General features: G+C 39.2%; 1 protein-coding gene across 1 annotated transcript in view; it reads left to right on the top strand.

Annotated features, from left to right (window-relative positions):
• Positions 1-21327, top strand: part of NEK10 (NIMA related kinase 10) — a 269835-nt gene that overhangs the window by 114535 nt on the left and 133973 nt on the right.

Raw genomic sequence — 21327 nt, 5'->3', positions numbered from 1 at the left:
TGAGAGTCTCTGAATATTATTCTAGGGCAGAGTAGTTGGACAGAACTTTCCACACTGATAGGTGCATTCTCTGTCTGTGTTGTCCGGTCCAGCAGCCACTGGCCACGTGTGGCTATTGGGCACTTGAAATGTGCCTACTGTGACTGAGGATATGAATTTTAAATTCTACTAACTTTTAGTTAATTTAAGTATCCCTATGTGGACTAGTGGGTACTATAGTGGACAGTGACTAGTGAAGTTCTTGATGTTCTTGAAGTTCTCAGTATGAGAGAATAAAATACTCTTAGGATGCTGGAGCCTTTAATTCCTAAAGCAATGGTTTCTAGGGTTTTTTTTCCTTTCTGTAGAATACTTCTTCATCAACAGAGGCTTTTATGACTACCACATGAACACATTATTGTACTGTTTTAACATAGTCTGTGACATGGGTGACCAATAAGCATATGAAGAACTGTAAAAAATCTAGCCATTTGTATACTTCAACATGTTTACTTTATATCACAGTATCTTCAAGTGTAGCAGGTTATCCTAATGTTATATAAATGTTTGCAAGTGAGAAACTTAGTCTTTTCCCCCATAGTTGTAATTTCTCAATCATAAAATAAGCTTTTTAGCTTAGAATGATATATTAGCTTTCCCCTGTCCTCTTCACTCATGAACACTAGCTACTCTAGGTGGTTCGCCCACTACAAGTAGGGAGAAATAGCTAAATCAGTGTTCTGGAAATATTTGTGATCATGACCTTCCACTGGTAAAGTCTTTTGATAACACACTGCCAATACATGTATTGTTGTTGTTATTGTTGTTCAATAACTGTCATGTCTGACTTTTTGCAACCCCATGGACTATAGCATGTCAGGTTCCTCTGTCCTCCACTATCTTCTAGAGTTTGCTCAAATTCATGTCCATTGAGTTGGTGATGGTATTAATATATAACCATCACTAGTAATTGCCCTCCACTCTTCCCCAGTAGTGTATTGGATACCTTCCAACCTGGGGGGGGTCTCACCTTCCAGCATCATATCTTTTTGCCTTTTCATATTGTTCAGCTGGAGTGGGTTCCATTTCCTTCTCCAGTGGACAGCATTTTGTTTGTCCAAACTCTTCAGTATGACCCATCCATCTTGGTGACTCCCAGCTTCATTCAGTTGTGCTAGCACCTTTGCCATGACAAGGCTGTGATCCATGAAGGGGCAATATATGTATGCTTATTTATAAATGCTATACACATATCACTGTATAATTATTCTATAGTACATGACGTCAACAGAAATAACATGCAAAGGGGTGCATTAAAATTCAAGATAGAGATTTTGATATTTCCCACCCCTCCCCTGCCTAGTGAATTGCCTTAGGCCCCCCAACTTAGGAGATCCTTTCCTAAGTTTTACTGATATGAAAAGCATTTGTGCGTGCCTGCATGTGTGTGTGCTAAGTTTTGTCAGTTGTGTTCAACTCTTTGCAACCTTTGGATCGAGCCTGCCAAACTCCTCGGTCCATGGATTCTCCAGGCAAGAAAACTGGAATGGGTTGCCATGCCCTCCTTCAAGGGATTTTCCTGACCCAGGAATTGAACCTGTGTCTCCCTACACTGGCAGGAGGGTTCTTTACCACTCACACAACCTGGGAAACCTGAAAGAGATTTGACAACATTTTAAAGCTGAGTCTCTTAGTTTGGGAAGAATCCGATTCCTTGTGAAGGCAATTTCAAATGTAGGCTTTTACCATAACCACATCCTCAGTAATGATGATTAGATTCACTGTCCAGATTTTGTTTTTTGGTTAGAGCATGCTACATCAGTTTTAAAAAATCCCCAAACAGAAGCTCTATCAAAATCTTCAGTGCAAACTTACTTGGTAATATTTCAAGACAATGCTTTGTGATATATATGATGAGGTCAAATAATTGTGACTCTTCATCTTGGATACACATTTAATTTACTTAATCTAGAAGTTAATTATAATTTTGTTTATTGTAAGCTTTTTACTTTTTTCTTTTTATGAATTGTACTTGTGTTTCCTTAAGAATCTTTTTTTAGGACTTCCTTGGTGGCTCGGACAGTAAGGCATCTGCCTATGATGTGGGACACCTGGGTTCAGTCCCTGGGTTGGGAAGATCTCCTGGAGAAGGAAATGCAACCCACTCCAGTATTCTTGCCTGGAAAATCCCATGGATGGAGGAGCCTGGTAGGCTACAGTCCATGGGGTCTCAAAGAGTCAGACACGACTGATCGACTTCACTTCTTTAAAAATTTTTACTATTTAATGTTTGTATGCTTGTAGATATTTTAATGTATAAACCAATAAGGATTATGATTAATTGTGTGTTTGAATTTCATACCAAACAGTAATACTATTAAACAGATGCTTAATAGTTTAATGGATCTATTTAATCTTTCTAAAGGTGATTTTTCAGACCATATTTTCTGAGTCTAGCCAATGCTATGTCCCATTTTCTTACATTTAAATACATTGAGGTTAATCTTTTATTGTGGTAGTCTGATTTATTTTCTGTCTAAACTTATTTCAAGTAATTCTTATATTTATTTTCTTTAACCAGTACCACACATCAAAATGGTTTACAAAATAAGATAGTGCTAAAAATCTTGTAAAGAAAAACCTATCCCTTTGCAACCCTCAGTTCCATTTCCTTAAAACAACCACTTTTCATTCTTTTTTAGCTCTATTTTCTGTTATTTGGTTTTCCATTGGCTTCCTTGGTGGCTCAGCCAATAATCTGCCTGCAATGCAGGAGACCTGGATTGGATCCCTGGGTTGGGAAGATTCCCTGGAGGGAGGGCATGGTAACCCATTCCAGTATTCTTGGGCTTCCCTGGTGGCTCAGACAGTAAAAAATCCACCTGTAATATAGGAGATGTGGGTTTGATCCCTGCGTTGGGAAGATCCCCTGGAGAAGAAAACGGCTACTCACTCCAGTATTCTTGCCTGGAAAATCCCATGGACAGAGGAACCTGGTTGGCTACAGTCCATGGGTACAAAGAGTCAGATATGGCTGAGTGCCTATCACTATGATAGTTGAGGATTCAATTTTCTTGTTTTCTCTTCTTCCCCACCTGCCATCCTGCAATATATTTATAGCATAGTGTTAAAGTGAAAGTTGCTCAGTCGTGTTCAACTCTTTGTGACCCCATGGACTGTAGCCCACCAGGCTTCTCTGTCCATGGAATTCTCCAAGCAAGAATACTGGAGTGGGTTGCCATTCCCTTCTCCAATTTATGGCACAACTATGGGTTAAATCAGTATTCAGTATTTACATTATTACTACTGTGTAACCATTGTTCAATGTTGATTACTTCTCCTTCCTTATAGGCCTTTTGTTTTTCTTAGAGTTAATAATTGCCTTCTTTTTTTTTTTTTAATTTTCCTAGTTTTCTGTGTACTTTCATTTCTTCTTCCCAGATCTTCTAAAAGGAATATAAAAGTCTTCTTTGTCTGTTTTCCACTTGTTCAGACAAGACAGTTACTCTCAGTTTTTCTTTCTCTTGGATACTCATTTTCTGTAGTTGTCTGTTGTAACATAGACCGAGTTTAACTTTAGGTCTGTTACACAGCTGTTGTCCTGGAATTTTCATGGTCTTCTTCTTCTTCTTTTTTTTTAATTTGGCCACACCGTGCTGCTTGTGAGATCTGTTTCCTGACCAGGGATTGAACCTGGGCTACTGCACTGAACCCTAACCACTAGACCACCAGGGAACTCCCTGCTCCTTTTCTGGTTGGAGCCTCTATTTCCTGCATCCTCTGGACTTCTCTTTCTTTTATAACTCCCTTATTTTGCCAAAGTGTATCTTCTAGTACTTTACTAAGAAAGAGTGCTTTGGAAATTATCATTTTTATTTTTTTTTAATTTCTAATTAAAAACTTCTGGAGTTATAAGTGACATATACATTCTTTTAGTTTCAGGTGAACAACATAATGATTTGGTATTTGTATACATTATAAAATGATCATCACAATAAGCCAAGTTAACACCCATCATGTTACATAGTTAATTTTTTTCTCTTGTGTTGAGAACCTTTTAAGATCTACTCTCTTAGCAACTTTCAAATATGCAATACAGTATTATTAACTATAGTCACCATGCTGTATATGACATCCGCAGGACTTATTTATGTTAGAACTGGAAGTTTGTATTTTGACCTCCTTCACCCACTTCTCCCATTCCCTATCCTCTGCATTTTGCAACCACCAGTCTGTTCTATGTATCTATGAGCTTGATTTGTTTTTGTTTTTCACATGTAAGTGAAATTATACAGTATGTCTTTCTCTGTCTAACTTATTTCACTTAGTATAATGCCCTCAAGGTCCATCCATGTTATTGAAAATGGCAAGATTTCAGTCTTTTTATTGACTGAATTGTATGTGTTTGTACGTATGTATGTGTGTGTATGTATATATGAATAAAGTATATGTATATACTTATGAGGAGAAGGCAATGGCACCCCACTCCAGTACTCTTGCCTGGAAAATCCCATGGATGGAGGAGCCTGGTGGGCTGCAGTCCATGGGGTTGCTAAGAATTGGACACGACTGAGTGACTTCACTTTCACTTTTCACTTTCATGCACTGAAGAAGGAAATGGCAACCCACTCCAGTGTTATTGCCTGGAAAATCCCAGGGACAGGGGAGCCTGTTGGGCTGCTGTCTGTGGGGTCGCACAGAGTCGGACATGACTGAAGCGACTTAGCAGCAGCAGCAGCGTATACTTATGAGGGCTTCCCAGGTGGCACTAGTGGCAAAGAACCCATTTGCCAATGCAGGAAACGTAAGAGACTTGGGTTTGATCCCTGGGTCAGGAAGATCCCCTGGAGGAGGGCATGGCAACCTGCTTCAGTATTCTTGCCTGGGGAATCCCACGGACAGAGGGGCCTAGCGGGTTACATTCCATAGGATTGTAAAGAGTCACACACAACTGAAGTGACGGAGCACGCACATGCATGTACTTATGAATAAATATATGTAGATCTAGATACATATATACACATATACACTAGGTTGGTGACCAACCTAGTGCTGGGAGAAATATCAAGAACCTCAGATATGAAGATGACACCACCCTTATGGCAGAAAGTGAAGAGGAACTAAAGATCTTCTTGATGAAAGTGAAAGAGGAGAGTGAAAAAGTTGGCTTAAAGCTCAACATTCAGAAAACTAAGATCAAGGCATCTGGTCCCATCACTTCATGGGAAATAGATGGGGAAACAGTGGAAACAGTAGCTGACTTTATTTTTTTGGGCTCCAAAATCACTGCATATGATGATTGCAGCCATGAAATTAAAAGATGTTTACTCATTGGAATGAAAGTTATAACCAACCAAGATAGCATATTGAAAAGCAGAGATATTACTTTGTCAACAAAGGTCCATCTAGTCAAGGCTATGGTTTTTCCAATGGTCATGTATGGATGTGAGAGTTGCACTGTGAGGAAAGCTGAGCACTGAAGAATTGATGCTTTTGAACTGTGGTGTTGGAGAATACTCTTGAGAGTCTCTTGGACTGCAAGGACATTCAACCAGTTCATCCTAAAGGAGATCAGTCCTGGGTGTTCATTGGAAGGACTGATGTTGAAGCTGAAACTCCAATACTTTGGCCACCTGATGCGAAGAACTGACTCATTAGAAAAGCCCCTGATGCCGGGAAAGATTGAGGGCAGGAGGAGAAGGGGATGACAGAGGATGAGATGGTTGGATGGCATCACCGACTCAATGGACATGAGTTTGGGTAAACTCTGGGAGTTGGTGATGGACAGGGAGGCCTGGTGTCTTGGGGTTCATGGGGTCGCAAAGAGTCAGACACAACTGAGTGACTGAACTGAACTGAACTGAACTGAGTCATCCCAGGCCATAAAATGATTGACCAAAATTTTGAAGAAAGGCAGATTTCCATACAAATATATAGCCTTCATTAACATAGATTAGGAGAACAGTGTATGAGTATAACATACTGGTTTGTCAAGTCAGTTCTGAGCCTTTAGGTGGAACCGACTTGAAGACAGAGTCTAGGGTACATACGTAGTACATTAACATAGTTTAAGACAAACATTTCCATAAGAAAAATGCATTGGTTATCTCAAGGTTTGAGAAAAGTTCTGGTGGAACCAGGTGTCATGGCAACACAGAATTTTAAGAGAAACCTCCTTTTAAATTTGTGTAGAGAAGGGAAAAAATATGACACTTTTGTTTCCTCCTGCTGCTTAAGAGAGAGATAAGAAAAATGTCTGACACTTGCAGCTTATTTCCTCCATTTGGAGACTCCTGTCCTTCCTGCCTGTTACCCTCTCAAAGCCCTTTCTGAAAAACCAGATTATATACCATCTTTTATGCCTGGTAAGAGTTTGGTCTTTATTCTTAGTATTTATCAGAAGCCTTTGAGGGATTTTTACCTCTAAGTAGTGATACTGGTTTAGGTTTTTCAAAGATTGTAGCGCTGGTTTGGAGAATTATGTTTTGGAGGGTAGTAATGGATGTGGGGAGTCTGCTTAGAAAGTATAGTTCAGTACAGTTCAGGAGAGTTCACGGTGGCCTGAACTAGGCGATAGTGATTGTGTTAATTATCCATTGTTGTGTAACCAGTTACACAAAACTTAGTGGCTTAAGAGAACACACATTTATTTTCTCACCACTTCAAGGGTCAGGAATCCAGCAGCAGCCTTGCTGTATGGTTCTGGCTCAGGGTCTCTCATGAAGTTTCAGACAGGCTGTGAGCCAAGGCTGTATCACTGGAAGTCTTAACTTGGCCTGGGAAAGAAAGTGAAAGTCATTCAGTTGTATCTGACTCTTTGCGACCCATGGACTATAGCCTGCCAGGCTCCTGTCCATGGAATTCTCCAGGCATTTCTATTGGAGTGGGTAGCTGCTCCCTTTACAGGGGATCTTCCCGACCCAGGAATCAAACTGGGGTCTCCTGCTTTGCAGGCAGATTCTTTACCAGCTGAGCTACCAAGGAAGGTGCTTGGCCTGGGAGTCCACTTCAAAGAAGGTTCACTCACATGACCGGCAATTAGTTCTGACTTTTGGCTGGAACTTGGTCTCTTATTCACCTGGACCTCTTCTCTCTGTGGCCCTTAAGCAGAATAGTCTGGACTGTTTTACATAAGTTAGATAAATATTTCTTAACTATAACATCAAAATCATTACATATAAAAGAAAAAAATTCATTGAATTTCACTGAAGTTTAAAACTTACAGTCTATGAAAGATATTATTAATAGAATGAAAAGACAAGCTGCAGACTGGGAGAAAATATATGTAGGTCATCTATTTAACAAAGAATTTGTATCAATAATACAAGCAATAAGAAAGCTCAATAATAAGAAAACAAACAACCCAATGGAAAAAAAGGACCAAATTTTGAACAAGAACTTCACCAAAGAAGATACAGAGGATGATGGAGGAATAGGACGGGGAGAACACTTTCTCCCCCACAAATTCATTGAAAGAACATTTGAATGCTGAGTAAATTCCACAAAACAGCTTCTGAATGCGGGCAGAGGACACCAGGTACCCAGGAAGGCAGCCCACTGCCTTTGAAAGGAGGTAGGACAAAGTATAGAAGATAAAAAGACAGACAAAAGAGTTAGGGATGGAGATATGTCTCGGGGAAGGAGTCATAAAAGAGGAGAAGTTTCCAAACACCAGGAAATCCTCTCACCGGCGGGTCTGTGGGGAGTTTTGGAGTCTCAGAGGGCAACATAACTGGGAGGGAAAATAAATAAATAAAACCCACAGATTATGTACCTAATGGCAGTTCCCAGTGGAGGAGTAGCCCAGACACTTGCATCCACCACCAGCAAGTGGGGGCTGAACAGGGAGGCACAGTCGCATTGCTTAGGGTAAGGACTGGGCCTGAATGCCCTGAGGGCAATCTGAGGGAGGTAACGTGAGATAGCAACCCAAACTGTGGGATAGCCAGAGAGAGAAAAAAAGAGAGAGAGAGAACATTCCCGTGAAAAGCCCAAACTTAAGACACTGCTGGCCCGCTCACAGGACAAAGGACTGAGCGAATACCAGCTGAGAGCTAGCAGCAGACGGGCCCATCCCCCGCTGGAGGCAGGGGGCAGACGGGCAGCAGCCACAGCCAGAAAGGAGCACACTCGGCCCCAGAGATGGCATCCTCCACCAAACTGTAAGCAGGTTCCCAGTTGCCAACCAAGCCTTCCTGGGATCCTGGATGGATGACATCCACCGGGAGGGTTGCAGCCAGAGATCAGCTCCCCAGAAGAGACACATGGCACATCTGAGATGGCACACCCAGGAAACTAAGCTGCTGGGACCGGGGAGGTGATAAGATGCACCCCCACCTGGGGAGAGAGCACTCACCAAACACCTGGTTGCCTGAGCTGCTTGGACCTGGGAAGGGCACAAAACGCAGGCCCAACCGAGTCTGCGCCCTTGTGGAATACCCAAGAACCTGAACCCGAGCAGCTTAGACCTGGGAAGTGCACGCAATCCAGGGCCCACTTTAGACAGTTCCCCTGCAGAGCAACCCGAAGCCTGAGCAATGTAGACCGGGAAAGCACACACACCGTGAGCGGGGGCAAACCCAGTGTGGCGGAGACACTGTGAGCTCTCCCCACATATGCCAGTGATATTTGTTTGCAGTGTACCTCTCTCTCCACAGCACGAGTGAACAAGTGAGCCTAAATAAGTGACCACCTTCACCCCCTTGTGTCAGGGTGGAAATTAGACACTGAAGAGACTAGCAAACAGAAGAAGCTAAAACAAAGAGAGGGAACCACTTTGGAAGTGACAGGTGCAACAGATTAAAACCCTGTAGTTAGCACCAACTACATTAGAAGGGGCCTATAGATCTTGAGAAGTAAAGCTGGAACAAGGAACTATCTAAAACTGAACTGACCTCACACTGCCCGCAACAGCTCCAGAGAAATTCCTAGATATATTTTACTATTATTATTTTTTTAATTTTTTAGTTTTAAGTCCTCTATTACTCCTTTAATTTTCATTTTTATAACCTACTATTACCTTGCAAAAAACCAGACCCTATTTTTAAAGCAAACTTCATATATATTTTTTATAATCTTTGTGGTTTTGTTTTGCTTTTTTTTAATATTGTATTTTTGAGAGTTTAACTTCTACTCTATATTTTTGCTTTTTGGTATTTGTTATCAGTTTTGTACTTTTAAGAATCCAATCTTCCATACCCATTTTTACTTCAGAGTGTGATTACTGGCTTGATCGTCCTCTCCCCTTTTTGACTCTCTTTTTTCTCCCCTAGGTCACCTCTATCTCCTCCCTCCTCCTTCTCTTCTCTACCCAAATCTGTGCATCTCTTTGTGTGTTCTGGGCTGTGGAGAACACTTAGGGAACTGATTACTGGCTAGATCTGTCTCTCTCCTTTTGACCCTGCCTCGTCTCCTCCTGGTCACCTCTATCTCCTTCCTCCCTCTTCTCTTCTCTGTGTAACTCTGTGAACCTCTTTGGGTGTTCCAGGCTGTGGAGAGCACACAGGGATTTGGTTACTGGCTAGATTGCTCTTGCCCCTTTTTATTCCCCCTCTTCTCCTCCTGGTCACCTCTATCTCCCTCCTCCCTCTTCTCTTCTCCATGTAACTCAGTGAACCTTTCTGGATGTCTCTCATTGTGGAGAATCTTTTCTCCATTAACCTAGATGTTTTATCATCAGTGCTGTATGGATGGAGAAGTCTTGAGGCTACTGTAAGAATAAGACTGAAAACCAGAGGCAGGAGGCTTAAGTCCCAAACCCAAGAACACCAGAGAACTCCTGACTCCAGGGAATGTTAATTGATAAGAGCTCATCCAAAAGCCTCCATACCTACACTGAAACCAAGCTCCACCCAAGAGCCAACAAGTTCCAGAGCAAGACATACCATGCAAATTCTCCAGCAATGCAGGAACATAGCCCTGAGCTTTAATATGCAGGCTGCCTAAAGTCACACTAAACCCAAAAACATCTCAAAACTTACTACTGGACACTTTATTGCACTCCAGAGAGAAAAAGTCCAGCTCAACCCACCAGAACACTGATGCAAGCTTCCCTAACCAGGAAACTTGACAAGCCACTCGTCCAACCCCACCCACAGGGAAGAACCTCCACAATAAAAAGGAACCACAAACTGCCAGAATACAGAAAGGGCACCCCAAGCACAGCAATCTAAATAAGGTGAAAAAGCAGAGAAATACTCAGCAGGTAAAGGAACATGATAAATGCCCACTAAACCAAACAAAAGAGGAGATAGGGGAGTCTACCTGAAAAAGAATTCAGAATAATGGTAATAAAAATGATCCAAAATCTTGAAAACAAAATGGAGTTACAGATAAATAGCCTGGAGACAAGGATTGAGAAGATGCAAGAAATGTTTAACAAGGACCTGGAAGAAATAAAAAAGAGTCAATAAATAATGAATAATGCAATAAATGAGATCAAAAACACTCTGGAGGGAACGAATAACTGAGGCAGAAGATAGGATAAGTGAGGTAGAAGATAGGATGGTGGAAATAAATGAAGCAGAAAGGAAAAAAGAAAAAAGAATTAAAAGAAATGAAGACAACCTCAGAGACCTCTGGGACAATGTCAAACACCCCAACATTCGAATCATAGGAGTCCCAGAAGAAGACAAAAAGAAAGGCCACGAGAAAATACTTGAGGAGATAATAGTTGAAAACTTCCCTAAAATGGGGAAGGAAATAGTCACCCAAGTCCAAGAAACCCAGAGAGTCCCAAACAGGATAAACCCAAGGTGAAACACTCCAAGACACATATTAATCAAATTAACAAAGATCAAACACAAAGAACAAATATTAAAAACAGCAAGGGAAAAACAACAAATAACACACAAGGGGATTCCCATAAGGATAACAGCTGATCTTTCAATAGAAACTCTTCAGGCCAGAAGGGATTGGCAGGACATACTTAAAGTGATGAAACAGAAAAACCTACAACCAAGATTACTGTACCCAGCAAGAATCTCATTCAAATATGAAGGAGAAATCAAAAGCTTTACAGACAAGCAACAGCTGAGAGAATTCAGCACCACCAAACCAGCTCTCCAACAAATGCTAAAGGTTCTTCTCTAGACAGGAAACACAGAAAAGGTGTATAAACTTGAACCCCAAAACAACAAAGTAAATGGCAATGGGATCATACTTATCAATAATTATCTTAAATGTAAATGGGTTGAATGTCCCAACCAAAAGACAAAGACTAGCTGAATGTATACAAAAACAAGAGCCCTGTATATGCTGTCTACAAGAGACCCACCTCAAAACACGGGACACATACAGACTAAAAGTGAAGGACTGGAAAAAGATATTTCACACAAATGGAGACCAAAAGAAAGCAGGAGTAGCAATACTCATCAGATAAAATAGACTTTGAAATAAAGGCTGTAAAAAGAGACAAAGAAGGACACTACATAATGATCAAAGGATCACTCCAAGAAGAGAATATAACAATTATAAATATATACACACCCAACATAGGAGCACTGCAATATGTAAGACAAATGCTAACAAGTATGAAAGGGGAAATTAACAATAACACAATAATAGTGGGGTGCTTTAATACCCCACTCACATCTATGGCTAGATCAACTAAACAGAAAATTACCAAGGAAACACAAGCTTTAAATGATACAATGGACCAGTTAAGCCTAATTGATATCTATAGGACATTTCACCCCAAAACAATGAATTTCACTTTTTTCTCAAGCGCACACAGAACCTTCTCTAGGATAGATCATATCCTGGGTGATAAATCTAGCCTTGGTAAATTCTAAAAAATTGAAATCATTCCAAGCATCTTTTCCAATCACAATGCAGTAAGATTAGATGTCAATTACAGGAAAAAAACCTATTAAAAATTCCAACATATGAAGGCTAAACAACATGCTTCTGAGTAACCAACAAATCACAGAAGAAATCAAAAAAAGAAATCAAAATATACATAGAAATGAATGAAAATGAAAACACAATGATCCCAAACCTGTGGGACACTGTAAAAGCAGTGCTAAGGGCAAGGTTCATAGCAATACAGGCTTACCTCAAGAAACAAGAAAAAAGTCAACTCAATAACCTAACTCTACACCTAAAGCAACTAGAAAAGGAAATGGAGAACCCCAGGGTTAGTAGAAGGAAAGAAATTGTAAAAATTAGGGCAGAAATAAATACAAAAGAAACAAAAGAGACCATAGCAAAAATCAACAAAACTAAAAGCTGGTTCTTTGAAAAGACAAATTGACAAACCAGACTCATCAAGAAACAAAGGGAGAAGAATCAAATCAACAAAATTAGAAATGAAAATGGAGAAATCACAACAGACAACACAGAAGTACAGAGGATCATAAGAGATGACTATCAGCAACTATATACCAATAAAATGGACAACTTGGAAGAAATGGACAAATTCTTAGAAAAGTATAACTTTCCAAAACTGAACCAGGAAGAAATAGAAAATCTTAACAGACCCATCACAAGCATGGAAATCGAAACTAATCAGAAATCTTCCAGCAAACAAAAGCTCAGTACTAGATGGCTTTACAGCTGAATTCTACCAAAAATTTAGAGAAGCGCTAACACCTATCCTACTCAAAATCTTCCAGAAAATTGCAGAGGAAGATAAACTTCCAAACTCATTCTATGAGACCACCATCACCCTAATACCAAAACCAGACAAAGATGCCACAAAAAAAGAAAACTACAGGCCAATATCACTGATGAACATAAATGCAAAAATCCTTAACAAAACCCTAGCAAACAGAATCCAACAACATACTAAAAAGATCATACATCATGACAAAGTGGGCTTTATCCCAGGAATGCAAGGATTCTTTCAGTTCAGTTCAGTTCAGTTCAGTTCAGTCACTCAGTCCTGTCCAACTCTTTGCGACCCCATGAATCACAGCATGCCAGGACTCCCTGTCCATCACCATCTCCCAGAGTTTACTCAAACTCAAGTCCATCGAGTCGGTGATGCCATCCAGCCATCTCATCCTCTGTCGTCCCCTTTTCCTCCTGCTCCCAATCCCTCCCAGCATCAGAGTCTTTTCCATTGAGTCACTTCTTCGCATGAGGTGGCCAAAGTACTGGAGTTTCAGCTTTACCATCATTATTTCCAAAGAACACCCAGGGCTGATCTCCTTTAGAATGGACTGGTTGGAATATCTGCAGATCAATCAATGTAATGCACAACATTAACAAATTGAAAGATAAAAACCATATGATTATCTCAATAGATGCAGAGAAAACCTTTGACAAAATTCAACATCCATTTATGATAAAAACTCTTCATAAAGCAGGAATAGAAGGAACATACCTCAACATAATAAAAGCTATATATCACAAACCCTTAGCAAACATTATCCTCAATGGTGAAAAATTGAAAGCATTTCCCCTGAAGTCAGGAACAAGACAAGGGTGCCCAGTATCATCACTACTATTCAATATAGTTTTGGAAGTTTTAGCCACAGCAATCAGAGAAGAAAGAGAAATAAAAGGAATCCAGATTATAAAAGAAGTAAAACTCTCACTGTTTGCAGATGACATGATCCTCTACATAGAAAACCCTAAAGGCTTCACCAGAAAATTACTAGAGTTGATCAATGAATATAGTAAAGTAGCAGGATATAAAATTAGCCCACAGAAATCCCTTGCACTCCTATACACTAACAATGAGAAAACAGAAAGAGAAATTAAGGAAACAATCCCATTCATCATTGCAACAAAAAGAATAAAATACTTAGGAATAAATCTACCTAAAGAAACAAAAGCCCTATATATAGAAAACTATATAACACTGATGAAAGAAATCAAAGAGGACAGAAATAGATGGAGAAATATACCATGTTCATGAAATGGAAGAATCAATATAGTGAAAATGAATATACTACCTAAAGCAATCTATAGATTCAATGCAATCCCTATCAAGTTACCAACAGTATTTTTCAAAGAACTAGAACAAATAATTTCACAACTTGTATGGAAATACAAAAAACCTCGAATAGCCAAAGCGATCTTGAGAAAGAAGGATGGAACTGGAGGAATCAACCTGCCTGACTTCAGGCTATACTACAAAGCTGCAGTCATCAAGACAGTATGGTACTGGCACAAAGACAGAAATATAGATCAGTGGAACAAAATTGAAAGCCCAGAGATAAATCCACACACCTATGGACAACTTATCTTTGACAAAGGAGGCAAAAATTTACAATGGAGAAAAGGCAATCTCTTCAACAAGTGGTGCTGGGAAAAATGGTCAACCACTTGTACAAGAATGAAACTAGAACACTTTCTAGCACCATATAGAAAAATAAACTAAAAGTGGATTAAAGATCTAAACATAAGACCAGAAGCTATAGAACTCCTAGAGGAGAACATTAAGCAAAACACTCTCTGACATAAATCACAGCAGGATCCTCTATGACCCACCTCCCAGAGTAATGGAAATAAAAGCAAAAATAAACAAATGGGACCTAATTAACCTTAAAAGCTTTTGCACAATGAAGGAAACTATAAGCAAGGTGAAAAGGCAGCCTTCAGAATGGGAGAAAATAATAGCAAACAAAGCAGCTGACAAAGAATCTCAAAAATATACAAGCAACTCCTGCAACTCAATTCCTGAAAAATAAATGACCCAATCAAAAAATGGGCCAAAGAACTAAACAGACATTTCTCCAAGACATACAGATGGGTAACAAACACATGAAAAGATGCTCAACATCACTCATTATCAGAGAAATGCAAATCAAAACCACAATGAGGTACCATTGCACGCCAGTCAGAATGGCTGCTATCCAAAAAGTCTACAAGCAATAAATGCTGGAGAGGGTGTGGAGAAAAGGGAACCCTCTTACACTGTTGGTGGGAATGCAAACTAGTACAGCCACTATGGAGAACAGTGTGGAGATTCCTTAAAAACTGGAAATAGAACTGCCTTATGATCCAGCAATCCCGCTGCTGGGCATACACACTGAGGAAACCAGAATTGAAAGAGACACATGTACCCTAATGTTCATCACATGGACATGGACATGGACATGGAAGCAATCTAGATGTCCATCAGCAGATGAATGGATAAGAAAGCTGTGGTACGTATACCCAATGGAGTATTACTCAGCCATTGAAAAGAATACATTTGAATCAATTCTAATGAGGTGGATGAAACTGGAGCCTATTATACAGAGTGAAGTAAGTCAGAATGAAAAACACCAATACAGTATACTAATGCATATATATGGAATTTAGAAAGATGGTATCGATGATCTTATATGTGAGACAGCAAAAGAGACACAGATGTATAGAACAGTCTTTTGGACTCTGTGGGAGAAGCTGAGGGTGGGATGATTTGAGAGAATAGCATTGAAACATGTATATTATCGTATGTGAAACAGATCACCAGTCCTGGTTCAGTGGATGAGAAATGGTGCTCAGGGCTGGTGCCTTGGGATGACCCTGAGGGATGGGATGGGGAGAAAGGTGGGAGGGGGTACATGGGGAACACATGTACACCCATGGTTGATTCATGTCAGTGTATGGCAAAACCCACTATAATATTGTAAAATAATTAGCCTTCATTTAAAATAAATACATTTTAAAAAATAAAAAAAGATACACTGATGGCAAATAAGTACCCAAAAATTGTTCAACACCATTAGTCATTAGGAAAATGCAAATTAAAGCTACACTGAGCTATCACTACATAGTAATTAAAATGGCTAATTAAAAAACCCTGACAACTCCAAATGCTGATTAAGAGGCAGAAACAACCAGAACTCTAAAACATGTCTGGTGAGAACCCACTGGAAAATATTTTGGCTTGGTAACATTTTAATGAAATTAAACATATAGTTACAGAAGAACTGTACAAAAAAGATCTTCACGACCCAGATATTCACGATGGTGTGATCACTGACCTAGAGCCAGACATCCTGGAGTGTGAAGTCAAGTGGGCCTTAGAAAGCATCGCTACGAACAAAGCTAGTGGAGGTGATGGAATTCCAGTTGAGCTATTTGAAATCCTGAAAGATGATGCTGTGAAAGAAAGTGCTGCACTCAATATGCCAGCAAATTTGGAAAACTCAGCAGTGGCCACAGGACTGGAAAAGGTCAGTTTTCATTCCAATCCCAAAGAAAGGCAATGCCAAAGAATGCTCAAACTACCACACAATTGCACTCATCTCACACGCTAGTAAAGTAATGCTCAAAATTCTCCAAGTCAGGCTTCAGCAATATGTGAACTGTGAACTTCCTGATGTTCAAGCTGGTTTTAGAAAAGGCAGAGGAACCAGAGATCAAATTGCCAACATCCACTGGATCATGGAAAAAGCAAGAGAGTTCCAGAAATACATCTATTTTTGCTTTACTGACTATGCCAAAGCTTTTGACTGTGTGGATCACAATAAACTGTGGAAAACTCTGAAAGAGATGGGAATACCAGACCACCTGACCTGCCTCTTGAGAAATCTGTATGCAGGTCAGGAAGCAACAGTTAGAACTGGACATGGAACAACAGACTGGTTCCAAATAGGACAAGGAGTACATCAAGGCTGTATATTGTCACCCTGCTTATTTAACTTCTATGCAGAGTACATCATGAGAAATGCTGGGCTGGAAGAAACACAAACTGGAATCAAGATTGCCAGGAGAAATATCAATAACCTCAGATATGCAGATGACACCACCCTTATGGCAGAAAGTGAAGAGGAACTAAAAAGCCTCTTGATGAAAGTGAAAGAGGAGAGTGAAAAAGTTGGGTTAAAGCTCAACATTCAGAAAACGAAGATCATGGCATCTGGTCCCATGACTTCATGGGAAGTAGATGGGGAAACCGTGGAAAGTGTCAGACTTTATTTTTTTGGGCTCCAGAATCACTGCAGAGGGTGACTGCAGCCATGAAAGTAAAAGATGCTTACTCCTTGGAAGGAAAGTTGTGTCCAACCTAGATAGCATATTCAAAAGCAGAGACGTTACTTTGCCAACAAAGGTTCGTCTAGTCAAGGCTATGGTCTTTCCTGTGGTCGTGTATGGATGTGAGAGTTGGACTGTGAAGAAGGCTGAGCGCCAAAGAATTGATGCTTTTGTTTTATTTATTTTTTTTCATTTTTAAAAAAAAATTTATTTTATTTTTAAATTTTACATAATTGTATTAGTTTTGCCAAATATCAAAATGAATCCGCCACAGATATACATGTGTTCCCCATCCTGAACCCTCCTCCCTCCTCCCTCCCATACCATCCCTCTGGGTCGTCCCAGTGCACTAGCCCCAAGCATCCAGTATTGTGCATCAAACCTGGACTGGCAACTCGTTTCTTACATGATATTTTACATGTTTCAATGTCATTCTCCCAAATCTTCCCACCCTCTCCCTCTCCCATAGAGTCCATAAGACTGTTCTATACATCAGTGTCTCTTTTGCTGTCTCGTACACAGGGTTATTGTTACCATCTTTCTAAATTCCATATATATGCGTTAGTATACTGTATTTATGTTTTTCCTTCTGGCTTACTTCACTCTGTATAATAGGCTCCAGTTTCATCCACCTCATTAGAACTGATTCAAATGTATTCCTTTTAATGGCTGAGTAATACTCCATTGTGTATATGTACCACTGCTTTCTTATCCATTCATCTGCTGATGGACATCTAGGTTGCTTCCATGTCCTGGCTATTATAAACAGTGCTGCGATGAACATTGGGGTACACGTGTCTCTTTCCCTTCTGGTTTCCTCAGTGTGTATGCCCAGCAGCGGGATTGCTGGATCATAAGGCAGTTCTATTTCCAGTTTTTTAAGGAATCTCCACACTGTTCTCCATAGTGGCTGTACTAGTTTGCATTCCCACCAACAGTGTAAGAGGGTTCCCTTTTCTCCACACCCTCTCCAGCATTTATTATTTGTAGACTTTTGGATCGCAGCCATTCTGACTGGTGTGAAATGGTACCTCATAGTGGTTTTGATTTGCATTTCTCTGATAATGAGCGATGTTGAGCATCTTTTCATGTGTTTGTTAGCCATCTGTATGTCTTCTTTGGAGAAATGTCTATTTAGTTCTATGGCCCATTTTTTGATTGGGTCGTTTATTTTTCTGGAGTTGAGCTGTAGGAGTTGCTTGTATATTTTTGAGATTAGTTGTTTGTCAGTTGCTTCATTTGCTATTATTTTCTCCCATTCTGAAGGCTGTCTTTTCACCTTGCTAATAGTTTCCTTTGATGTGCAGAAGCTTTTAAGGTTAATTAGGTCCCATTTGTTTATTTTTGATTTTATTTCCAATATTCTGGGAGGTGGGTCATAGAGGATCCTGCTGTGATGTATGTCAGGGAGTGTTTTGCCTATGTTTTCCTCTAGGAGTTTTATAGTTTCTGGTCTTACATTGAGATCTTTAATCCATTTTGAGTTTATTTTTGTGTATGGTGTTAGAAAGTGGTCTAGTTTCATTCTTTTACAAGTGGTTGACCAGATTTCCCAGCACCACTTGTTAAAGAGATTGTCTTTAATCCATTGTATATTCTTGCCTCCTTTGTCAAAGATAAGGTGTCCATATGTGCGTGGATTTATCTCTGGGCTTTCTATTTTATTCCATTGATCAATATTTCTGTCTTTGTGCCAGTACCATACTGTCTTGATAACTGTGGCTTTGTAGTAGAGCCTGAAGTCAGGCAGGTTGATTCCTCCAGTTCCATTCTTCTTTCTCAAGATCGCTTTGGCTATTCGAGGATTTTTGTATTTCCATACAAATTGTGAAATTATTTGTTCTAGCTCTGTGAAGAATACTGTTGGTAGCTTGATAGGGATTGCGTTGAATCTATAAATTGCTTTGGGTAGTATACTCATTTTTACTATATTGATTCTTCCAATCCATGAACATGGTATATTTCTCCATCTATTAGTGTCCTCTTTAAATAAAAACCATATGATTATCTCAATAGATGCAGAGAAAGCCTTTGACAAAATTCAACATCGTTTATGATAAAAACTCTCCAGAAAGCAGGAATAGAAGGAACATACCTCAACATAATAAGAGCTATACATGACAAACCCACAGCTAACATTATCCTCAATGGTGAAAAATTGAAAGCATTTCCTCTAAAGTCAGGAACAAGACAAGGGTGCCCACTTTCACCATTACTATTCAACATAGTTTTGGAAGTTTTGGCCACAGCAATCAGAGCAGAAAAAGAAATAAAAGGAATCCAAATTGGAAAAGAAGTAAAACTCTCACTATTTGCAGATAACATGATCCTCTACATAGAAAACCCTAAAGATTCCACCAGAAAATTACTAGAAATAATCAATGACTATAGTAAAGTTGCAGGATATAAAATCAACACACAGAAATCCCTTGCATTCCTATACACTTAATAATGAGAAAACAGAAAGAGAAATTAAGGAAACAATTCCATTCACCATTGCAACGGAAAGAATAAAATACTTAGGAATATATCTACCTAAAGAAACTAAAGACCTATATGTAGAAAATTATAAAACACTGGTGAAAGAATTGATGCTTTTGAACTGTGGTGTTGGAGAAGACTCTTGAGAGACCCTTGGACTGCAAGGAGATCCAACCAGTCCATTCTGAAGGGAGATCAGCCCTGGGATTTCTTTGGAAGGAATGATGCTAAAGCCAAAACTCCGTACTTTGGCCACCTCATGTGAAGAGTTGACTCATTGGAAAAGACTCTGACGCTTGGAGGGATTGGGGGCAGGAGGAGAAGGGGACGACAGAGGATGAGATGGCTGGATGGCATCACTGACTCGATGGACGTGAGTCTGAGTGAACTCCGGGAGTTGGTGATGGACAGGGTGGCCTGGCGTGCTGAGAATCATGGGGCTGCAAATAGTTGGACACGACTGAGTGACTGAAATGAACTGAACTGAACTATCATAGTTTTTAGTAATGTCACTACAAGGAATCAAAGGGAAATAAAAATTAAATCTTTGCAGAAAAATTTGTGTGCAATTATTGTGCTTACTTGGGTTTGTAGTATAATCATTAATAGGAATCATGAGAGTGGACGTTCTTTCCTTTTTGTTTGTAGTCTTGAGTTTATACAACCTTGTCTTAATTACTATAGCCTTGTAATAGTTTTTAATACACTGTAGAAAGCTATGTTTTGTTTTCTATCAAAATCCATGTCTCCTCTTGGCTCTTTCTATTTCTATATTAATTTTATACTAAATTTGTGAAGTTCCACCCAAAATGTGAAGATTCATTTTATTGGAATTACATAAATTAACTTAGGAAGAATGAAATTTATATAATATTGAAAATTCCAATCCATAAATTTGGACTTTCTCTCCATTAATTCTAGTCTTTATTGACTCTGTAACAAAATTTTATAATTTTCCCTGCATTGGTCTTTCATATCATTTGTCACATTCTCCTAAGTATTTGTTTCTATGCTGCTTGTATAATTAGCATGCTTTCTTCTTTTTTTTGAAAGGAAAGAGAAAATAATATTTTCTGATTTATTTTAAAAATTTAGTTATCAAGGCACAGCAAAAAATGTGCTTATATGACAATCTCTTCAAAATATCTATCAGGATATTAAGAAGACAGCTATAACTTTTCTTTTATGCTTTAATTGAGATCTGATTGACATACAACATTATATTAGTTTCAAGTGTATAACATAATGATTTGATATTTGTTATATATTGTGAAATGATCATCGTAAGTTGAGGTAACCTCCAGGCTTGTTTTTGATCTTAAGGGAAGGGCATTCAGTCTTTCAACATTAAATAGAGAGTTAGCTGTAGGTGTTTCACAGATGCCCTTTATTATTGGGTTAAGGAAATCCTTTTTCCCATTTTGCTGAAAAGAATAAATGCTGAATTTTGTCAAATTCTTCTTACACAACAATTGAGATGATCATATGATTTCCTTCTCTAATGTTCTGATCTGGGAAACTATTGATTCATTTTAAAATGTTGGTTTATTTGTTGATTCATTTTAAAATGCCTTGTATTTCTAGCATAAACTCCACTTGGTTATTATGTGCTATCCTTTTAAATATACCTCTAGATTGAACTTACTTATATTTTTATTGATAATTTTAGCATCTATTCTCATGGGAAATGTTGTCCTGTGGTTCTTTTCTTATAATGTCTTTGTTTGGACCTGGTTCCAGGTAATATTGATTTCATAAGCTGAGCTGGAAAGTGTTCTCTCCTCTTCTGTTTTCTGGTAGAGCTTGGGCATGACTGACATTTACTCTCTAAATGTTTGGTTGATTTTGTAAATGAAATTACCTAGGTCTGATTTCCCTTTGTTTGCAGTATTGTATTGTGTTTTGATGAAGAGTTGGGGCTTTAGAATTGAACAACCTCAAGTTCATGTG

This window comes from Bos taurus, chromosome 22 (assembly GCF_002263795.3).
Source record: "Bos taurus isolate L1 Dominette 01449 registration number 42190680 breed Hereford chromosome 22, ARS-UCD2.0, whole genome shotgun sequence".
In the NCBI taxonomy this organism is placed as follows: domain Eukaryota; kingdom Metazoa; phylum Chordata; class Mammalia; order Artiodactyla; family Bovidae; genus Bos; species Bos taurus.
Note: the sequence above shows the minus strand (reverse complement) of the source record. Positions and strands in the feature narration are given on the sequence as shown.